Genomic DNA, 22,945 nt, shown 5'->3' on the forward strand with positions numbered 1-22,945 from the left:
ACAATTTCAGTGCCTCATATTCCACTGTCTTTGCACTTTCTGTCATCATTGACACCAGTGCAAAGTGGTTATAAAATGCTACTAAATCCAGGGGGGACATGTTTTACACCTGCCTTGCACTGGTAGAAATGACTGCCCAAGGTGTTACGCAGTGGAGAATCAGGCTGTAACATTTTCATGCTTAATAGGGTTATTCACAGGCCTTCGACTGAAGAAGGGAAGTTACTGCAAAACATTATATTGTGAAGCGTTTGCTCAGTAACTGCTTTATAGTTGCAACTGAAGGTGTTTTTTCTAAACAGCCTGGAACTTTTTTTTAAAATGTGGTTCTAAAGCAAGGGGTAGGAGCTTATTTTAAGGTTACTGGGGCATGTGGATATGGACTCCCTGGGAAAATGGTTTACAATGTCTATAGTGGGCTCAGGTATCTCTCTCCCCTTTTATTTCTCCTAGCATAAGTTAAACACAGCGGGCCTCATTCTGCAGTCACACTGCTGTAAATCAGGAGAAACTCCACAGAAGCCAGTGGAGTTACATCAGTGCAAAAAAAGTGGTGTGTGTGAGTGTGTGCAGAATCAGGCCCAGCACGAGTCAAGAACCTGATCCCCAGCTGTGGCTGAGACTGGCATAATGTTGCTCAGGAGACAGAATAGAAATGTAGCCTTTATACTTCCCGATCCTAGACTGGCTCAGAGCTAGAGCCTGTTAGAGCAGCCTTGGGGTCACCCTAGCTTGTTTTAGCGGCCAACCCAGGGATTTCTACAGCACCACAAGACTGCTGGGGTGAAGGGAAGCTATGCCCTAGTTGTACCGGTGCACTGGCTGCAGGGAGGTGGCATCATACCTGTTTATACGGGTCATGGGAGATGACCATATGAAGGTGTGAGCCGCTACACCACCTTTCGGACTGCTTTGTGATGCCACGGTATCCAGTTGTTGCAGTGCAACTGAAGACTTAAGGAGGGACGGTTCAGCGGTGAGGGCCCTAGCCTAGCCTAGGACTTGGTCCAGTTCCCTGTGCTGTCACACTTCCTGCATGAGCTTGGGTTAGTCACTTAGGATCTCTGGGCCTCAGTTCTCCATCTGTGACAGTAGCAAATTCCTACCTCACAGGGGTGTTCTGAGGATGAATGCATTAAAGTTTCTTAGGTATTTTGGTCATGGGGAGCATATAAGTACCTTTAATAGATTTAGTGATAAATCGTTGGGATCTGTCAAGATACCCACAGCGAGGAAAAAAAGGTGATAAATTCTGCTTTCTCTCCTGCTGAAATCAGAATCCTATCCAAGGTACATAGTGAATTGGTGGTTGGGACAGTTACATTAATGATGCATGGACTGAGTAAGGAGGATAGTGATCAGACACAAGGTTTTCCTGGCTTACATACTAAAGATGATTAAACATATTGTAAAATGAACACTGCAGCGAAGGGAGTTGTACTGGTTTCTAGGCTGGAACTGTGTGATGGTATGGTAGGCAGGAGATTTTTATGCCGTTATGAATTCTGAAAAATCTTGGAGGGCAGTTAGGTCCTAGTCCTGCAATCAAATCCATGTGGACAGATCCATTGAAGTTTAAAGGGGTGCTGTTTGGATTCAGTGGTCTGCTCACATGGATCCAGTTGCATGCTCAATGACTTTGTCATTAATGGATAGACGGATACTGTCTGATGCATTATGGTTGACTCTGCATGGGATGTTACTTACCAGTTTGAGGTAAAGTCACATTAAGTGATGATTACACAGAACCTGAACCCAAAACTAGATCTGAATGCCCCATGGGCTTTGGGGAAGTTGGGATGTAGCTCAAGATCCCAACTTGACACCTTACCTGCCTCCTTTCTATAATGGACTGAACCAGTACATCTCATATGTAGGGGAAATTCAGATACTTATGCAATCCTTATGACTCAACCTCATCTCAGATGAGAAAGCTGATTGCAATAATAGAATAAGTTATCCTTTGCAGACTTGACTGCTTTAGGCTGCCTTATAAGAATGGGAGTTTGAGATAGTGGGATCTTCAGTATTTGACACTCAAGGTAAGGATTCTTATTACAAACAGGTTTGTTGCTGATTTTTTTTTTTTTTGGTTAAATTTTTTGGCCTGATCCTCATTATTAATTTTTTTTCTGGTTGGAGCAATGACTGAATTCTGCATACTGTATGGAAAACAAGCTCTCTATCAATCCCTCAAAATAAGTTTAGAAATAGAAAAGAATCACGCATTGAAAAACTCTTCTTAACTATATTACAATTAACCACTTAGGGCCTGATTCAAAAGTTCATGTGGCCACTTCTGTTGGGGACAGCAGGGAGCACTGGACTGGGAGTAAGGAGAAATGGGTTCTCTTCCTGCCTCTGCCACAGACTTCCCGGATGACTTTAGGTAAGTCATTTCACCTCTCTGCATACTTCTATTTCACTAACTGTAAAATAGGGTTAAAATGCTTACCTACCTTTGAGTCCTGTGGATGAAATGTGCAATGAAAGAGTTAAGGATTACTATTATTCATGATGGTAAGCCAGGATGGATAAGGGGCTGCACAGTAATAATGTGTGAATGCCATCTGTGACCTGGTTGTTGGGATGATTACTGTATGAATATGCTGGTTTAGTTGAATGAGAAGTTGTAAGTGAAACAATGTCTCAAGATAAGCCAACCCCAGAAATCGTTTGAGTTGTTCAGAGAAAATGACCGAGCAACTAACTGTGAAGATTCTACCTCTCGGCTCCAGTCAAGTTATAAAACTTGTTTTTGCCACACACGGCCCAAGTGGGAGGCATCAGATAAAAAGTGGGCATCTTGCATCCGAGGAAGTGGGCATTCACCCATGAAAGTTCATGCTCCAATACATCTGTTAGTCTTAAAGGTGCCACAGGACTCTGTTGCTTTTTACAGATCCAGATCCAGACTAACACAGCTACCCCTCTGATATCAGATAAAAAGGAACTCTGGCTGGACAAAATAAATGACTCTTCCTTTCTGTAAGGGAGTAGCTGTTGAGGCTGTAGTTGGTGACCTGTGTAGACTGAGGTGCAGGACCCGCTGGGTTGTCTAAAGAAACTAGGCCTCGGTTTGCAGAGATGTACAAATACTTGATTCTTCTGTTTGATGGCAGTTCTGAAAAATTGGGTGGTAGTGGGGAGTTGATGGTCAACCTGAAACAAATATAATGGTATTTTTTCAGCTAATCAAAACATCAGAAAAAAATTTAACTTTGGGTTGAATGAAACAATTAAAAAAAAGTAGAAGTCTAGATTCACAAGAGCAGTTGGGTGTCTTTGGGATTAATAAAATGCAGGCTGAGGTGGTGGGGACCCCCATCCCTTGCCCTAAAGTTCAAAACACTCATCTGGCATGTGGGAGAACCAAGTTTGAAATCTCTCTCTGGAGCAGAGACTTGAACTTAGATTTGCCCCCACCCAGGTGACCCAAATTATTATTATTCTATCATTTCATTTCATTGCAAGTTTTTTGGCTTTTCATCCTGATTGGGATGAATTTTTTCTTCATAATCTCACAATTGTTATGGGATAGAAAACTCTCTTCCATTCACAACACTGCTGGAAGACGTTTAAATCCCGAAATATCTTTATTTTAAATTTAATTAGTAATTTAATAAACTCACAAGATCATTTCTCCTTATACAGGCTTTTTGAATGCTTTTTTATTTAAAACTACAAAAGGACATTTTTTTTTATCATGAGCTAAATTGCCATGTCTCTAAATATGTACCTATTATAAAGAAAAATCAAGACTGCCTAGATATGTCTGGATGTGGTGGTTTGGGTTGTTTTTTTCCCCCTCCCCCTGAGCTGCAAATGTAACTTTTTTTTACTTTTTTACTAGCATAAATGAAATATATTCACTCTGCTTTGATGTTACCTTTCAAGATGTACTGCTGTATTTTGGTATATAGTGAATGACTTTCTTTTTGCTTGTCTTTTTCAAAACATAAGTTCCATTGGGAATACACATCTGTGATTAACCTCACTTCTTTACACCTGTCACTCATAGATTCTGCAGCTGGCATCAGTTTTATCTTGGGTTTAAAAACCTTGACACTCAGGAAATTGACTTATAAAAACATTCTGAGGTAGAACATGACTAGTGTGTAATTTTTTTTTACTCATTTATTTATGCTGTGTATGTTTTGTGTTTTTGTTTTTTGACTCATTTGATTGCTAGCATATCACGACTAAGGAAAAGCTCGTGCAACAAGATGAAATACAGAGGGGTCCCCCCCCCCATTGCCTTCAGCAGTAGATTGACTGTTGGAACTCTCTGGAGCATTGCTGGAAGGTCTGAGCAGATTCATGTTGCACTCAGAGTATGAAGCTGTTGAAGTCAATGGAAAGACTCCCATTGACTTACAAGTAAGTTAGAGCTAGGCCTTTAGCACTGTGACCAGCCCCATTCATTCAAAGAAACATGTCAGCCTCCCCCAATATCATGAGATTTTTTAAACAATGGGGTTCACTTAATTTATCTTCAAGTTTCTGAGACTTTAGGGTGCATGAAGGCTAGAAACTATTTTTTAATGGAGGATGACATTCTCACATAATTGCATGATTTCAGGAGATGAGACCTTAATATAAACTCCAGATATCATGAGGCTGATGGCAAAATAGTGAGATACGGCAACAATATCTTTGCCACTGGGGGCTGGGAAGCTCTTACCAAGGCCAATCTCGTCTATGGATCATACCATCATAAATCAGCAATTAGCTTCCATCCCTCCTAATATTCAGTTATGGTTCATGTTCAAGTCTGTTGTTGCCATCCATAATGAAGAGAGGTCATGTCTCTCCCTGCTGGATTTATACTTGGAATATAAAATAACAGTGAAGAAGGAAGGCTTTGTGATTGATGTGTGACAGCCACCATCTTGGCCAATGCCAAAGATTGAACTAGGGATCTCCAGAGGCAAATTAGGCACCGAGGGAGACAGAAGACACACACCATGAACTATCTTCTCTCCCTCCCACCGCCCTCCCCCTCCCCAGTGGACTACCAAGGCAGTAGACAGGACTCAAGAAGTATGTATTCAATTCCTAGTTTTGCTACAGGCTTCCTGTGTGACCTTGGGCAAGTCATTTTTGTTCAATACCTCAGTTTCCCCAGTGGTAAATGGAAACAGTTTCTCATACCCTTTGCCTATTTTGATGGCAAACCGTTGTTGGCAGGATCTGTGTCTTACTATGTGTATATGTAGCGTTTAGCCCAATGGGTCCCTGATCAGGGTAGAGGCCCCAAGGTGCTACTAAAATATAAATAATAATAGCAACTGCTTGGGAGTTACTGGCTAATGTTGACTTCATAATGGGGGTGGGTGAGGGTGTGAGAAAAGATTCAAGGAATTGAAGGAATAAGCATCTCATGAAATGACAAGGCTGTTCTCTCAATTCAATCACTTGTGAATTAAGAACTGCAAGACCTTTAAACACGTGGCAAATGTCAGGTCAATTTACTTCTGCAGGATTTTGTTTAGAAATAAAGCTGCTAGAAAACAACCTGATCTGGTATTACCTTGAGTCAGGTGAGGCCATTTAAAAGCAGGATTCATTGTTAAATCAATTGTACATAAACTTTTTCTGTGTAATGAGTGGATGAGTCTTGACTCCAAGGGTGAGAAGTCATGGCAGTACAAATCAGATTTTTCTTTCCCTAAATGGCACTTTTTTTTAATATGGGGGGGGGGGGAATACCCCAGTATCAATTTTCTAAAACCTCCTGGGTTTCTCTGCAAGTTACACTTTGAGATTAGATAGAGATCCAATACTGCATTAGGTTTCTCTTACACTTCCATTAAGATGGAATTGACACTGAAGGAGTTGATTGAATTGCAGCCAAACAACAAAATGGCATACTGAGGTTTTCAGAGCTGATTCCAGCCCTTCCCCTCTCCCCCAGCACACACAGACATGATCATTCTTTATCTTAAAAAACAAAAACAAAACAAAAAAACCCAACACCCCCAAAAAATATAACCCAAAGGAAATTCAATTAGCCCACAACACTGCAATAGGAACAACTGTCTAGCTGAGTCCAGGCACAAAATTGACTTGCTCGTCCTAACACTGATTTTGTGCAAGTCTAATGCTGTAAGTGAATAAAATTTTCCAGGGCTAAGCTAACTTATGCAACACACAAATCAAGATGTTAAAAACCTAGGCACATTGGAGCCTTTATATCTGAGCATATCACTGAAAACGATGTGTCACTGGAATTAAAATGTGTTGTAATACCTTGGTACCACAGGATGGAGTTACAGCTTTAACTTTGGATTTTCTTAGTCAAACTACTAATGTTGTTTTACTGCATTGTGTACTTTGACTGCTGCGTAAAATTACATTGGGTGAGATTCTTCCTTGTGCAGAGGGCCAGAACAGGGCTTACATATTACTTATGTCCCATACTTAAACCATATTTTGAGGATTTAAAGTGCTACATGGGTCTTGTGTGGGTGCACAGAACAGCACTCAAAAAGAACAGGAGTACTTGTGGCACCTTAGAGACTAACAAATTTATTAGAGCATAAGCTTTCGTGGACTACAGCCCACTTCTTCGGATGCATATAGATCCAAGGGGGGTTTGGATCTGTATTCACCAGGGAATTGATGAAGGTTTTTCAAGGCTTCCCAGGGAGGGAATCCATTGAAAATATGCATCCGAAGAAGTGGGTTGTAGCCCACGAAAGCTTATGCTCTAATAAATTTGTTAGTCTCTAAGGTGCCACAAGTACTCCTGTTCTTTTTGAGGATACAGACTAACATGGCTGCTACCCTGAAACCTGTCAGAACAGCACTGAATTTCACCCATTGTGATTAAGGATGGAGGAACTAGTACAGGCAAAGTAACAATTGTCCAATTCATGCAACACTCATAAGTGAGGTTCTTACCCACGAAAGCTTATGCTCCCAATACTTCTGTTAGTCTTAAAGGTGCCACAGGACCCTCTGTGACTTCATAAGGTTTAGTTCAGTTGGATTAAGGAGTTTTTTCTCTAGACTGCCCCTCATCAGAAGCCTCTACATACACACACAAAGCATTGCATTTTGTATGTGACTGTAGTCTTTAAAGGAGCTGGCTCGACAGCCCTTGAGACTGAAGTCTTCTCTTTTGTGCAGATGTACTCCACGGGCAATGACATGCAAGCTTCCGCCCACCAATGGGAATCAGCCCAGATCTGCTGGGACCACCTATGTACATAAGATGAGAATTCAGCCTCTATGGCCAGTTAAGTCCTTGGCCTCTCTGGACTGGTAGCTAGCAAGAAGGGCTATTTGTGCCAGTTGTGTAAGTGACTTCTGGGTTGTGGACCCCTGTCTATGGGGAACTGAACGGGGACCCAAAGAATTGTTTAACATAGGGACACCAGAAAGTCTGTAGATAACAGCTATCAAGCATTACCGACCTGCGTCAGATATATAGATGAGTAGCCTAGCTTCGAAAAGCTCAGAGCCATTTTAAATCCCACTCCCCATTTCCTCCTCTCTCTCAGTAACCTTACATAATTGCAGAGCCCGTCTTAAACAATCCTCTGCTTTGCTGCTCTGCGTGCTCCTGTGGCTGATGGAGCCAAATTTCTCTCATCCTGTTTTTAGCCTTGAGTCTCTATTAGCAGTGAGGGTTCTGATACGGAGTCAGATGGATCTTGAAATACTTCTTTGCATAGGGAGATGGGATTTAAGAATATGGACAGGATTGAGGTCTAGGATGGCTGGAGAAAAGTCTTTCCTAAAGACTTCTGTTAGAGTGGGAAGGAAGGTTGGAGACATCTTGTTAAGAAGCTTTTTTTCAGTCAAAGAACGGGGCTGAGGGACTAGTCTTGCCCCAGAACTTACCTCTTTGGGTCAGGGACTAACTTTTGCTTTTGTATCATAAAGGCATGTAGCATAATGAGGTCTTGGACTGTGAATGCAGTGCCTAGGTGCTACTGCTATAAAATAATACCTGTTGCTGACATGCTTGCAGAAGCATCCCCAGAGGTAAAGGGCAGGACCTCACAAGGTCTTGATGCAATCTTTCAGTCATTTAAGTGGGTTGTGGCTACAAGGCACAGGACTGGGAATCGGAAGTTCTGGTTTCTCTTCCTGGCTGTGCCACAGATATAAGTGACCTTGGGCAAGATCAATCTGTTAGTTTCCCCCTCTGTGGAAGGGGGACTTATGGGATGACTTCACTCACATTTGCAAAGCACTTTGAAATCTTTATATGGAAAAGATGCCATAGAAGTTCACAATATTATTACTTCTAATCTGAACTCAACCTTTTGTGGTTTGTTCATTCAGTGGGGACACAGTAACTCTTCCTTGGGAATTTTGGAACAGTTCATGAGTAGAGCAGATTAAAACATTGTTGGTGGGAGAATTGTGAAAACATTTTAAGTTGTATCCATTTTGCATGGTTTGAAACAGACCCTTTTAAAAACATTATTGGCACTTTTTGTTGACCCAAAAGCTGGTTTTTTCAAGAAATAAAAAATTGATAATTGTTTTTTTAAACAATTGTCAATTAAGAATTTTGATATGAATTTTAAATATGTTGTGAAATTTTACAAAATCCAAAAAAGTCCTCAGTTTTTCACAAAATGTTTCACTTTTTGGAAAAGGATATTTTTTTCAGTGAAAAAGCTCTGTTCGACAAATATTTTCACCAGTTCTCTTCATAAGACTCTGCATGACCCTCCCTTTTAGGGTCAGAAGAAACAAGTTACCATTTTTAAAATTTATTATTTGGCATTCAAGCTGACATTTCCTTCCCCACACTTTTTTTGTGAAAAGTTAAAAACATATTCCCATTGTTTTGACTCCAGGATTTTTCACTGAATATCAGACGCAAAGACAGTGACTGTGACTCAGTTTATAAAAATATCCTAGAAACCACAATCCTTTGTAGTGTTTTCTTTCTAATATTATAAAAAATTACAGTATTCAAAGAAGTCTTTATTATCACTATCTGAACTTCCTTAGGTTCTGGTCTTGTCACATCTCTTAAAGCTAAGCAGGCTCGGACTGGATGGAAAATCTCAAAATGAATTGGCATTAGTGAATCACTAGCTAGTACCTTTTCTCTGTGACACTGCTCTCCAGCATAGTGGTATTGGCACGGTATCCTTTGGATGATGCATAAAACAAAGGTTGTTGGGAAACTATCCATTTATTAAAGTAATGAAAAGGAAGAAATATTGAGCACCATGCAAATACTATTTAAATACTGTGCTGTGTGGTTTTTTTTTTTTTTTTTTTTTGTCTAATTCATTCAATCCTAGCTGCTAAAGCAAGAAGGGACCATTGTGCTCATCTAGTTTGACCTCCTGTAAAACCCGAGCCATAGAACTTCCCTCCCCCCCAAAAAAGTTCCTAGAGCAGATCCAATTTTGATTTAAAAATTGCCAGTAATGGAGAATTGACCACGACCCTTGGTAAATTTGTTCCAATGGTTAATTACCCTCATAGTTAAAAATTTACACCTTGGTTCCAGTCTTAATTTGTCTATTCAACTTCCAGCCATTGGATCTTGTTATATCTTTCTCTGCTAGGCTGAAGAGCCCATTATCAAATATTTGTTCCCCATGTAGGTACTTACAGACTGTAATCAAGTCATTCCTTAACTTTCTCTCTGCTAAACTGAATAGATTGAGCTCCTTGAGTCTTAAAACATAAAATCCATGTTCTTGTTAAGTGATTCACTGTTTCTATCAACTCTTACAGGAGAAGTCTCTCTCAAAATGTCAGGCACCAGCAATTTAACAGCAATAATGCAAAATCTGAAGTAATTTTCTTCTACTGCTTTTATTCCTCACATCATATTCTATTAACCACCCATCTTTTTAATATATATTCTGCTTGTGTGTGAATTGAGGCCCTGATTCAGCAGTCTAACCAAATTCAGTAGCATGCTGAAGTACTTTGTTGAATGGTGATCAACTTAAACATACATGATGAAATGTGTTGCTGACTTGGGGCTATAGCTGGTTAAAGGTGCACTGATTTTCAGCGGGTATAAATCCAGATGACTTCTCAGAGCCATGCCTATTTACATCAGCTAAGATCTGGCCCTCAAGTCTTCTATTTATCCATAATCAGACACCGCGTGGACAGTGGTGCTGCAGGCTTCCACACTACCGGTGTGCCTTAAACCTGACCTGGAAGAACCATCTTGTAGGGTGGTTGAGTCTCCATCTCTATTTCTACAGAGCTAATATATTCTACGGTCTTTTTCCATAAACTTGTTCACGGACTGTACTTCTGCTGGATTCCTTTTTCCACCCCTTCCAATCACTCTTTCATCCTTTGGTGCCTCTGTCAGGACTGCTAACAGTGTTAAGTAGTGCCAATGTGTATCATGCTTTCTTGCTTGTGACCATTTCTCCAAAGGTAGCTTGGCTGAAACCATCAAACTCATTTCACATTAGCCTTTCAACCACAATTGGATGGCAACTACTTTTAGTTACTGTCAGCCTGGGCTGGATTTGAACCTATTGCAGAGAGGAAAGGTGCTTAAATCTGTCAGCAATCCTCAGATCTATCCAATCTGTACATTTAATAAATAGTAGAGTAGACAGAAGGAGTGAATGGGTACTGTAGCCTTTTGGATGCCTCTGAATTTATTGGTGTCCTGAATCTTGTCTGTGGACCTGCCTACCTATCCAGCCTACAGAACTGGCTGCTGCAGTGATCCTAATTTTGGCTTCCAGGCCTTGCTGAAAACAGGGATAACCATGCAGCATGACTTCCTAGTGTAGTTCAGGGAATAGTTTTGCTGACAGCTATGGAGTGGAGAAGGGAAGGGTAGGAAAGAACTTCTTTCACTGAGAGTCTGTCTACGCTGCTAGCTTGGGTACCAGAACAGTGAAGCTGTGGCAATACAGGCTAGCTGCCTGAGTAATTATCCAGGGTTCCAGGAAGGGCTTTAAAGCCACCACTGAAGCATGTGTTGCTGTGTCTTGGCTGTTCCAAGCTTGGGTGTGTCTCCACGAGTTGCAACCCCACCCTGTGACTGCAGTGTTGACACACCCTGAGAGAGGATCAGATTGCTTGGGAGATGTTTGATACAGCACAGCAATACAATACACTCAGCAGATGGATAGGCTACTGCAGAATCCAAAGAATAAGAAATGATTATCAATGAAAATAAAACAGGGTTTATGAATAGCCACATTCCTGGCACATGGATCTATCTGGCATCATTACTGGAGTCTATTAATGTACATTCCTGCGGCTTTTCTCTTATTCCCCACCTTAGATTATATTAATCTCATATGTGTCCATTTCCAGGCACAGACATTTCTGACAGGAGGAAAAAAACATACAAACTTCCAGCAGTAATAATAATCAATATTCCTGACAAGCTACCATGTTTCTTTAGTTACATTCATTATATGAAAGTTGCCTCTACAAGCTTCAACTGAGCTTAAAGATCTATTGTGCTAGGTACTGTGTAAACACAGAGACAGTCCCTTGCCCAAAGTGCTTACCATGTAAGCAGGCAAAGGGTGCAGAGGGAAACTGGCATAGAAGGATGAAATGACTTCTCAGGGTCACATGACAGATCAAAGGATAGAACAAGCTCCTGAGTTCCAGGCCAGCGTCCCATCCTCTGGTGCCTACAATATCCATTTCTTATCCTGCCTGGTAGATTCTGAGCTTCTCCCAGAGTAAACTGATCATGCTACTTAGTCCCCAAGTAATGCATTTGTTTTCACAATGTTGATAATCTGTCAGTTATAGCTTTGTGCAACTGTCCACCATCCTGTTGGAAATGCTATCCAAATGCTATTTGCAGTACAGCTGGCACTCTGGATTTCAAAGCTGCTGCATGGAACAATGTGATTTTCACAGATTTATGTTGGTGTACTCTGTGGGCCTAAATCTGAGGTAAAGATAAAACTCTGGAAGCCAATGGAATTGCCTGCTGTAAAGTCAGTGGAAGTGAGAGCAAAAACCTTCTGTGTACTGAATTAAATTACATAATTACATTGGGATCGGTGTTGTGGAATTCAGTGATTACAGGCCCTACATGCCCACAGGTACTCAGAACACCTAAATAATAATGAAAACTGCATGATGTTCAGAGAAAATCAATGGCAACCGTAGGTTGCCTCAGGTATCTTAAATGGAGCATGCAGTTATTGTGTTGTTGTGAAATCTCTTGGTACCCAAATTATAAGTCTCTCTATCTTTATAGATACCAAACAGACAGAATGGGGAAGACTATGTAACACTAGAATGTACTTTATTAGGACATTTTACAGTTGAGGTTTCAAAACCAGCTAAGTGATTGGGATACTCCCTTTGTATAATATGTAATGTGGAGAGACACTTCCTACTGAGGCACATATCCACATATAATGAATTCTATATCACAAACTCGGAGAAACAGAATATAAAGATTCATTAGTCTAACATCTATGAACCTAAAAGGACCATTGTGGTTATCTTGTGTGACCTCTTGCAAAACACAGTCCAAAAAAACTTCAGGCAGTAACTTCTGCATCAAGCCCATATCTTCTGTTTTGAGTTATAGCCTGTCGTCTTTCAGCAAGATATAAACACTGTAAGTAATGGAGAATCCACCATATTCCTAGATAAGTTGTTAGTGTTTAATTACCTTCACTCTTAAAAATGTGTGCCTTATTTCTAGTCTGAATTTGTGAAGTTTCATCTTCCAACCATTAGACCTCATTATGCCTGTTTTCTGCTATATTAAAGAGCCACCTATTGTCAGTGTCAGAATCCCCGGGCGATGCTCTGGAACTGCCCCCTACAAAGCCAGTCAGGACTGGTGAAGTCTCCTCTATATGAGCAGACTGTCTTCAGGGCAAGAAGCTCACACACCTTCCACCTTCCTGGGTCTGACCTTGGAGCATTCAGCATCCTCTGCCCCTCCGTGCGCTTCCCATAGTGAGTCCACCCAGGCGGGGTCCTGGGGAAGCCAGAGGGTCCCGCACCCTCACTTCGCAGTCAGACGTGACTCTTAGCCAGCCAGTAAAACAGAGGTTTATTAGATGACAGGAACACGGTCTAAAACAAAGCTAATAGGTACAGAGAACAGGACCCCTCAGCCGGGATAATCCTGGGGGGGAGCAAGCCAGACACCCACGTCTGCACTCACCCCTCGTCTCCAGCTAGGTCCAAACTGACTCCCCCTCCAGCCTCTCCTCTTCTGGGCTTTGTTCCTTTCCCTGGCCAGGAGGCCACCTGCTCTTTGTTCTCCAGCACCTTTAGCTATGTCCTTGCTGGGGGGAAGGACCCCGGCTATTAGTTGCCAGGAGACAGAGTGTCGGCCATTTATGCACACTGGGCCTTTGCTGTGCAACAATCTTACCCCCTAGAGACTTAAGAAATGCATAGGGGAAACTGAGGCACCCACGCAGTATTCAGAGGAAACAATAAGAACAGTCCCACTTCGTCACAGTCAGAAATCTCTTTCCCATGTAGATCATGTATTATTAGGATGCAGTCATTTTAGGAGTATGTCCTCTTTCTCATGCTTCTATCAATCTGCTAGATTGTCTGTTTAGACTGTAAGCTCTTAAGGGCAGAAGCCTAGCTTAACAGATGACTATAAAGCTTGCAGTACTCATTTTGGCTTTACGTAAATAACAATTCTACTAGAAAATTTTGCCTAAGTGTTGCATATGACATGAGTGGCATGGGAGTATAAATGAGTATTGGCTACATGTTTCATTGATACATGGGACTCTGAAGTATTTTTAAATTATTTGCATCTGCCCTGGGAAGATTGTTCCTAGCAGGATGGAATGGCTCTTGTTCCATGTCAGGGCAAAAGTTATGGAAACTAGGACACAAGTTTTCATGTGAGCATCTCATCTCTAGTATGAATAGAGAAGGTAAAGTATTTCAGGTGATGCAATGAGGATAGAGTGACCAGACAGCAAGTATGAAAAATCGGGGTGAGGGGTAATAGGAACGAATATAAGAAAAAGACCCAAAAATCTGGATTGTCCCTATAAAATCGGGACATCTGGTCACCCTAAATTAGGATGTATTTTGCATATGTAGGGAGAAAACACTGATGTGCTTGTGATAGGTATAATGTGGCATCTGAGATCTATATGTAAAGTGTATGGCCCCAATCCTGCAGTGACTTCCCTGCTTGTGGACCCATGTTCCTGCATGAAAACCCTTTAATTTACTGACAAGGGTAAGAGTATAACCTTACAGGGTATCCTTTCAGGATCAGGGCTTATGTTTACCTGTCCATCGAGTATCCATTTGTATAGGGTGAGATCTTGGTCCCACTGAAGCTAATGGGAGTGAGGCCAGGACTTCACCCCAGATCTTTTAAATAAGCTGTGGTTAAATCTGGTTGAATTTTTGTAAAATGGAAAATCCAATTTTGTTTGGAAAAAAATAAAATATGTTCACAATTTTGGGGGAAGGAGAGGGTTTTGGTTTTTCCCCCACCAGTGATGAAGTAGGTTGAGATTTTTTTAATATTTGAAAAAAAATATCATCCTAGTCTTGCACTTTTTCTCCTTCAACTAGCTCTATGGATATTCTTAATGGGCAAACTAATCAAAACCGAATATATTTATTATATGCAATGTTTTAATAAGGCCTGAAAAAATGTATTGATCATAATCCTTTTGCATTTTAATCTGAAAAACACATTGAGATTCAATTCCATGATTGTAGAGTGTAGGGGAGTTAGTGTGGCCATGTGGCTAGAGCACTAGACTGGGGACTAAGAAGATGGGGGAAGAAGGGTTATTGTCAGATCTGCCACTAGCCTGCTGGATGATCTTGGGCAAGTCACTTCACTGCTCTGTGCCTCCATTTACTTCTCTGTGAAATGGACATAATGATACTAACATCCTTTGTAAAGCCCTTTGAGATCCACAGATAAAAAGTATTCTGTAATAGCCAGCTGCTATTATTCAAAATGTTCCAAGAAAAACTTCAACCAGCTCTTACCACAGTTTATTTAAAGCACATCCATTTATTCATCAAAAAGTTGTGGCTTTAAGAGAACAGCAACCAGTGGAAGCATTTTATCCTCAAAATGCCTACTAATCTTCCCAGCCACGAGATATAAAGGCCAGTTTTATACAAATTTCCAATTGCCATACCATTTTGAAATATCAGAACAATTCTGTATCTCTAATCTATTAGACACAATTGATCATTTACCCTATATCAGTGGTTCTCAAATTTTTACTGGCGACCCCTTTCACACAGCAAGCCTCTGAGTGTGACCCCCCCTAATAAATTAAAAACACTTTTTTATATATTTAACATCATTATAAATGCTGGAGGCAAAGCGGGGTGTGGGGTGGAGGCTGACAGCTTCTGACCCCCCCCCCCTCAGGTAATAACCTTGCGACCCCCTGAGGGGTCTGGACGCCCAGTTTGAGAATCCCTGTGCTATAGTTTCTGGATGGTACTGCTGTGTTAAAGGCATATGCATCTGAATTTATACATCGTCCACATGGCCAGCCCCTAGTTCTTTTGCGTTCCCCCTCACATAAACTTTGAGGAATGCTGGTATAGATTTTCTTAATGTGAGCCATCCTTTCATAGGCGAGCAACAATATAGCTAATGTTGACATTTAAATAAAAGTATCATTATTGGCATCTGAGTTAGCCACTACTGAAATGGATGAGTCCATTCATGCCGCAGAGCAACTGTGCAGGTTCTCTGGAAGCTCAGGCAGAGTAGCGGAACTCACTTCACGAAAGTGGCTGCTGCTTCTTATGTCGTCTTCAGGTCATGTAGGTTTATTATGAGGCCCAGAGTCTTCTGCTGAAATCTTACTGACTCAAGCTGAAATCATTCATCTTTAGATGCTGCACATTCCCTTCCACCCCTATATAGGAGTTAAATTAATGGATACGCATTTTGATTATTTATACGTTCAAGTCCTTTAATAAAGATTCAGTTGCTGTCATCATGGAATGTGAAAAAGGTTGGCTTGCAGCAGATGCTTCTAAAGATGATTTATTGCGATGACTTTCTTCACTGAGGAGCTCTGATGCTTGGAGAGGAGTCTGCCATATGCTTGTGGATTTGGGTTTGTGGAGGGGGTACTCTCACTTTGGAAAAGCCATTAGCTAGAGATGGAGGAACAAAAATCACTGACCTTATTGAAGCCTTGAAAATGAATTACATTTCTGAATGTTTTAAAATGATCACTTACATCACAACACTGCGTCAACATCCCGGTCAGAATCAGAGCCCTGTAGTGCTAGGTGCTGTGTGAACACACAGAGACAATCGTGACCCTGAAGCGTTTGTCTCTTGTCTATTTAGATTGCAAAGGGTAGAAGAGGGGAAAGAGTCCGAGAGAGGTGAAGTGGCTTGCCCAAGGTTACATAGCAGGTCAGTGACAGAGTCGGAAATAGAACCCAGGAGCTAGTGCCTTCATTTTTTGTAAATTGTCAAAGCTCAGTTGAAGTCGATGGAGCCAGTGCTGGTTCTACGGGCAGGCGAGCAGAGTGGTTGTTCCAGGTGCCTTCTTCCCTATTGATTTGCTGATAGTTTTCCATTTTTGCTTTGCTGATTGGCTGGTCGTCTTTTTTTTTTTTTTTTGCTTGGCCTGTTTTCTGCCCTTGCTAGCAAAACAACTAGGGCTGCTCCCGAATGGAGCTAGCTATGACAATTTATACCAGCTGAGGATCTGGCCCCAGGTCTTCTGATTCCTAGTTCAGTGCCCTTTGCATTTTAACACAGTCTGTCCACACGAGGCCCAGATTCAACAGAAAAGTAGGACGCAGTCTTTCCAGTTTGACAGCAAATTCAGTGAGTATAATCAATGGGCTTGAGACACAATGCACTAGACTAATTCTATGCCAGTGTTACCGCATTGAAATTAATGGAGTAAAACTGGAATAATTTAGTGGTGAAAAACCTTTTAAGCCTCGTAAGCCTCTGAGTTATACAATATGAATGGAGCCTCTGTACAAACTGGAGCCACAATTGAGCATTGCCAGCTTTGCTAATGTCCCCCACACACCTCCTGGGTGTGGTGCTCTGTCCCATCTAGTGGCACCAAGACCACTTAGAAAGAGAGAAAATGAGTCTGCTCTACAGCCTTAGCTAAGAGCCAGTTGGCTTTTAACTCGTGCAGTAGAGGCTCATGCACTAAGTGCCAGAGGTCCCAGATTCAATCCTGCCCGCCGCTGACTGGGTCTGTCGGTGTTACACTAAGGCCTACATGACTGCTCCCCACTCCAAACATTTGAGTGTCCAGTTTTGGAGAAACCAAAGGGAACACTGAAGCCAGTGAGAGTAGTTGCATGAATAAATGCTCTCTCCCAAGAATAACAGCTCTATAGCCTGGCCCAGGATTTCAGTGGGACTAATCCTATGAAGTATCAGGGGGGAGCCGTGTTAGTCTGTATCTACAAAAACAACAAGGAGTCTGGTGGCACCTTAAAGACTAACAGATTTATTTGGGCATAAGCTTTCGTGGGTAAAAACCTCACTTCTTCGGATGCATAGAGTGAAAGTTACAGATGCAGGCATTATATACTGACACATGGAGAGCAGGGAGTTACTTCGCAAGTGGAGAACCAGTGTTGACGGATGAGGAGGTGTCAATTTCAGGAGAGGAAAAGCTGCTTCTGTAATGAGCCAGCCACTCCCAGTCCCTATTCAAGCCCAAATTAATCGTGTTAAATTTGCAAATGAATTTTAGTTCTGCTGTTTCTCTTTGAAGTCTGAAGTTTTTTTGTTCAATGATAGTGACTTTTAAATCTGTAATAGAATGACCAGAATCCTATGAAGGATTGCTCACGAGCATGAGTAAGAGTTGCAAAATCTAGCCCCTTATTAAGCAATGTGAAATTACCTGCAAGATTATCAAGGGGTGGTGATGAGCAGTGAATAGATGCCCTGATGTGGAAAGCACATGCTTAAATTGACTTCAGTGGAATTTAAGCACATGCTTCAGTGTTATCCTGAATGGGGGCACGGGCAGAACATGCAACTGAGTCCTTTCAAAGCAAAGGCTCTAGATAAGGAGGAAAAAAATAACCGCAGATAAACTAAACGAATGTAGTAACAGCAGAAATCTTTCGGGAAACCTTATATTGTCTATACTTGTTGTAGAATGAACATTTAAAGAAATTTACAGCTGTGGCATGACGTATACTAATGCAGTAATATGTCACCTAGGTTAGAGCAGGAGAAATCACACAAGCTGGATACAAAGAAATAGGAAGATTTGGTGCTAAAGGCTGGGCAGGCTCTGGCTTTTTTGCCACCCCAAGGGGCGGCTGGAGCAGGGCGGCCCGGAGAGGCGAAGCAAAAAAAAGAAACAAAAAAATGTGCAGGGCGGCCGGAGCCAGGGTGCAGGGGGGCTCCCTGCACTGCAGACGTGCCCCGGGCAGTGGAGTGTGCGCCCCGGCTAGCGAGGGGGAGGGAGCAGGGGAGAGAGAGAGAAGGGGGGCAGCCAGGGCTTCCTTCAGCGGGGTGCTCGCCACGCGGCCCCTCCCGCCGCACCGCCTGCTGGGAGGGCTCCGCGCCGCTCCGGTTGGCGGGGAGGGAAGGACGCGGGCTGTCCTGCTGGGCTTGCTGCAGATCAGGCACCGGCTGGGGCAGATGGAGTGCGCAGCCCACTCCCAGCAGGAAGCTCCCATCCTCCGCAGCGCCGCCGCCCCCTACAGGACGGCCGGAGCGGCGAACCAAAAAAAAAAAGGATTGAAGGGAATGCCGCCCCTTAGAATCTGCCGCCCCAAGCACGAGCTTGCTTGGCTGGTGCCTGGAGCCGGCCCTGGCTAAAGGCTGCCTAGCGGTCCTTTGGCTCAGCTGCAATGTAGCACTATTTCTATATTACTGGTTACATTTGAATAATCTGAAGAGCATGATAGAAACCCCCATCTTTTTTAATATTATTTAAAATCAGACTGGACAAAATGCTAACTACCACTGTATGTGGAACAATACTGCATTGTCAGGGATGGCCAACAGATTCTAATGCATGTCTAATTTCTGTGGAAGTGACTGCTGTGGGAGAGGATATTGCCCTTTTGGGTTGATTATACAATTCTTCTGGACACGCGGTAAATGAAAGCATTTCCACCATGGCTTATGAAGCATTGTGTGGGACATCACCTACTTAAAATTGCATGACAAGACTGGTTTTGCACTCTTGGGGGTTACTCGTGACTCAGGTATTAATCATGCCTACGCTTCTATGAATGTGCTTTAACAGACAGTCACTTACACCTTTTATTCTTTTTTAATGGTTAGTGTAGTCTGATCACCATATAAATGCAGAATCCTATAAAAGTATGTGACAGAAAGATACGTGCGTGGTGTATACAGCAAATGTTAAAAAATATTGAGTTTCTCACATTTCCCAGCACGAATTCCGTATAACTATTGGTGCAGAAGCATTAAGGCAGTGGAATAGGTAATGTGATTTCTATAGAAACATCTGAGTCTTGTCTTAGACAGGTATTTGGTTCATGCTCGGTTGAGTCTGACTGCAGGTGAGTTGGATTCTCTAAGAGAAGTTCAATGAAAATCTATTTTGGGTCAGCTTCTCAGCTGGAGTAATTTGGCATAGTTCTACCAGAAGTCTGTGGGACTATGTCAAATTACACCAGCTAAGGATCTGACCCATTATCCTTTTTAGTAGGGGAGGGAGAAGTCAGAAATACGTCCATTTCCATTCTGGATTGTGTTCTGTCACCATCCAGATTAATTCTGGAGAACTATGGAAAAATGATAAAGCTGTGTTGCTTTTTGCATCATATTTATTATCCCCTAGCAATTTTTGTATCATTTCAATTATGCTCCCAGGTAATGAGTTCAATATACTTTTGTTATGTTAATTGCCTATGTGATGACAAGACTATATGGTATTACAGTTACTCCATAACACTCCAGAGTGTCGGCTCTCAAACTTTTGTACTGGTGACCCCTTTGACATAGCAAGCCTCTGTGTGCGACCCTCCCCCCCTTATAAATTAAAAACACTTTTTTATATATTTAATACCATTATAAATGCTGGAGGCAAAGCGGGGTTTGGGGTGGAGGTTGACAGCTCACGACCCCCCGTGTAATAACCTCACAACCACCTGAAGGGTCCCGACCCCCAGTTTCAGAACCCCTGCTCCAGAGTAATTAGAACATAAAGTTGAGCTGGAACTTTAAAACACATTTCAATTCTATTCCATATATATTGCTCTTCCCTAGGCAAGGACAGTAAATTAATCTTATAATAAAAAGACAATATTATCATATAAATGCTAATGACATTTAAATACAGTATGGTGACTGTACCTGAAAACACAATTAATAAATGGATATAAAAAGTGTGGAATAATAGAGTTTAGGAACTAGTTGGTTAGGCTTCAGTTTAAAAAAAAAAAAGGCAGAGTTGATTGCAGAAATGTTCTGTCTCATGGATACACTTGTTTAAGTAGGAATAAGGAAATGCGTGCATAATATGGCTTATGGTCTTTTTACTGTGTGCTGTATCCTATCCTTCTAAGATGTGTATGTTAGACTTGATTTTTTCTTTTCCCCTTTTTAAAGAGATTCATTAAAATGTGAGAGCTTAAAAATAAGGACTTGTCTCATAAATGGAGAGGAATACATTCTTCTGAATGCTATAGGAAAGCATGAAAGCTTTGGGGCCAGATCACACCACCCCTGTTTATGTTGAGTAGTACCCTATTCCATGGGTAACTCAATTGGAGTCAGTAGTACTACATGCCAAGTGATCGGTTACTCTGCGAGAATAAGGGTGGCTGAATGCTGGCTGGAAAAATGAAGTCACAACTACAGCTGTCGTCACATCCCTTTCCTCGAGGCTTGCTTTATTTCCAAAAGCCTGGACAAATCAACTCAAGCTACTTGGGAGTAACCACCCAACGCTTCTCCATTATCGGCCAACTGGGAGAGGGAAAGGACACACCCTTTTCATAAAGAAAACTCTTATATGCTTCCCCTTTCCATTGATAACTTTGCCCAGATCAGCTATATGTTAGAGAGGAGCCTGGAACATGCTGTAGTGCCTTTACACCTTGTCACGCTGGCCTTTTAGAAACACTACTGTAAACTGTTGAACATGTGGTGTTTTACTGAAACCTGCCCGCCTCCCCCCCCCCACACACACTTTTTTTAAATAAAGGGAGCAGAATTGTGAAGTGAAATTAATGAAAAAAACAAGTGAAATTGACCCCAAAATCATGTTTTACATTATGGCATGTGCAAAAAATGTATGTGAACGCACAAGATATGCAAGGCAAGTGCAAAAGGCACACTTGCTTCACTATTCTTTCCCCAAGGTTGGTTTGTGTGTTGCTCTGCCTGTTGTAGCCTGACGCCCTGATCTTGCAAACACATCTGTGCTTGACTTTATGGCAGTGCATAACTTCATGGATTTTTCATGTGTCTACTCGCAAGTAGTGAAGTTAAGCATGCACATAAGTGTTCACAACATCATGGTCTAGACCCAGATGATGTAACTGTCCATTTCAGTAGACACCTTTGTTTCCATGGAATCCTAATGAGAGCTCCAGCTTGGATCTCAAGGTCCACCCATGTGTCTGCAGTTAAAGTATCAGGGCTCTGGACTTCTTTGTGTTTTGTATAGGGCTCTTGCAAGTGGAGCGTGTCCCAACCCACCTGTGGCTAATTAGACACCTAATGAGGGATAGTTACCTCTTATAATGGTCAGCGGGGAACCTCAGTGAAGAAGAAGTGATGGAAAGCTGGAAGGGTTCTGACAAGACCAGAGGGTGGGCTGCGGAGAAGGAACTGCAGGGGTTCTTCAGAAGAGGAGTGAGAACAAGGGTGAAAGACTGACTGAGTGTCCTGGATAATACTGTAACTAGCCCAGGTGGGTGAAATACTTTATTATGAGGACACAGTATATAAGACTTCACAAAGCCCCGGTGAGGCCGAGATCATTTTGCTTTTAGTAATTATGATGTGTAGACAATAAAAGGCAAAGTTGGGAAGACAGGGGCTTGGATAATAACTTGGTTCAGCAGAAATGGACTGGAGGCCAGGAGGGGACACTTGGGAGATATATCTTAGGGCTTTGTATTCATAGAAATGTAGGGTTGGAAGAGGTCATCTTGTTGAGTTCCCCATGCTGAGGCAGGTCCAAATATTCCTAGACTATCCCTGACAAGTGTTTGACCAACTTGTTCTTAAAAACCTCTAGTGCTCCCTCCCTTGGAACCTATTCCAGTGGTTAACTACCCTTATAGTTAGACTATTTTCCTAATATCTAACCTAAAACTCCTCTCTCTTGCTACAGAGGAAGCCCATTATTACTTGTTCCGTCTTTAGAGAACAATTGATCACCGTCCTCTTTATAACAGCCCTTGACATATTATCAGGTCCCTCCTCAGTTGTCTTTTCTCAAGACTAAACATACCCATTTTTTTTAAACCTTTCTGCATATGTCAGGTTTTCTAAAATGTTTATAACTTTTGTTATGCTCCCTTGGACTCATTCCAGTTTGTCCACAGCTGTTGATACGAAACTGCTCAAGATAGTCAAGACCAAAGCAGACTGTGAAGAACTTCAAAAAGATCTCACAAAACTAAGTGATTGGGCATCAAAATGGCAAATGAAATTTCAAGTGGATAAGTGTAAGGTAATGCACATTGGAAAAAATAACCCCAACTATACATACAATGTGATGGGGGGCTAATTTAGCTACAACTAATCAGAAGAGAGATCTTGGAGTCATCGTGGATAGTTCTTTGAAGACGTCCACACAGTGTGCAGAGGTGGTCAAAAAAGCAAACAGGATGTTAGGAATCATTCAAAAAGGGATGGAGAATATCTTATTGCCCTTATATAAATCGATGGTACACCCACATCTTGAATACTACGTACAGATGCAATCTCATCATCTCAAAAAAGATATACTGGTATTAGAAAAGGTTCGGAGAAGGGCAACTAAAATGATTAGGGATTTGGAATGGGTCCCATATTAGG

General features: G+C 41.8%; 1 long non-coding RNA gene across 2 annotated transcripts in view; it reads left to right on the top strand.

The window, feature by feature from the left end:
* The window catches only part of LOC122172157 (uncharacterized), an 89,767-nt gene that overhangs the window by 19,688 nt on the left and 47,134 nt on the right, over positions 1–22,945 (top strand). Inside the window, exons 2-3 of one of the 2 annotated variants that reach the window (XR_010598609.1) lie at positions 2,270–2,389; positions 4,193–4,380. This is a non-coding gene — a long non-coding RNA (uncharacterized LOC122172157). Of the gene's footprint in view, positions 1–2,269; positions 2,390–4,192; positions 5,558–22,945 lie in introns of those variants that run through there. The other variant, XR_010598608.1, reaches the window with a different exon arrangement.

The sequence above is a fragment of the Chrysemys picta genome, chromosome 2 (genome assembly GCF_011386835.1).
Source record: "Chrysemys picta bellii isolate R12L10 chromosome 2, ASM1138683v2, whole genome shotgun sequence".
In the NCBI taxonomy this organism is placed as follows: domain Eukaryota; kingdom Metazoa; phylum Chordata; order Testudines; family Emydidae; genus Chrysemys; species Chrysemys picta.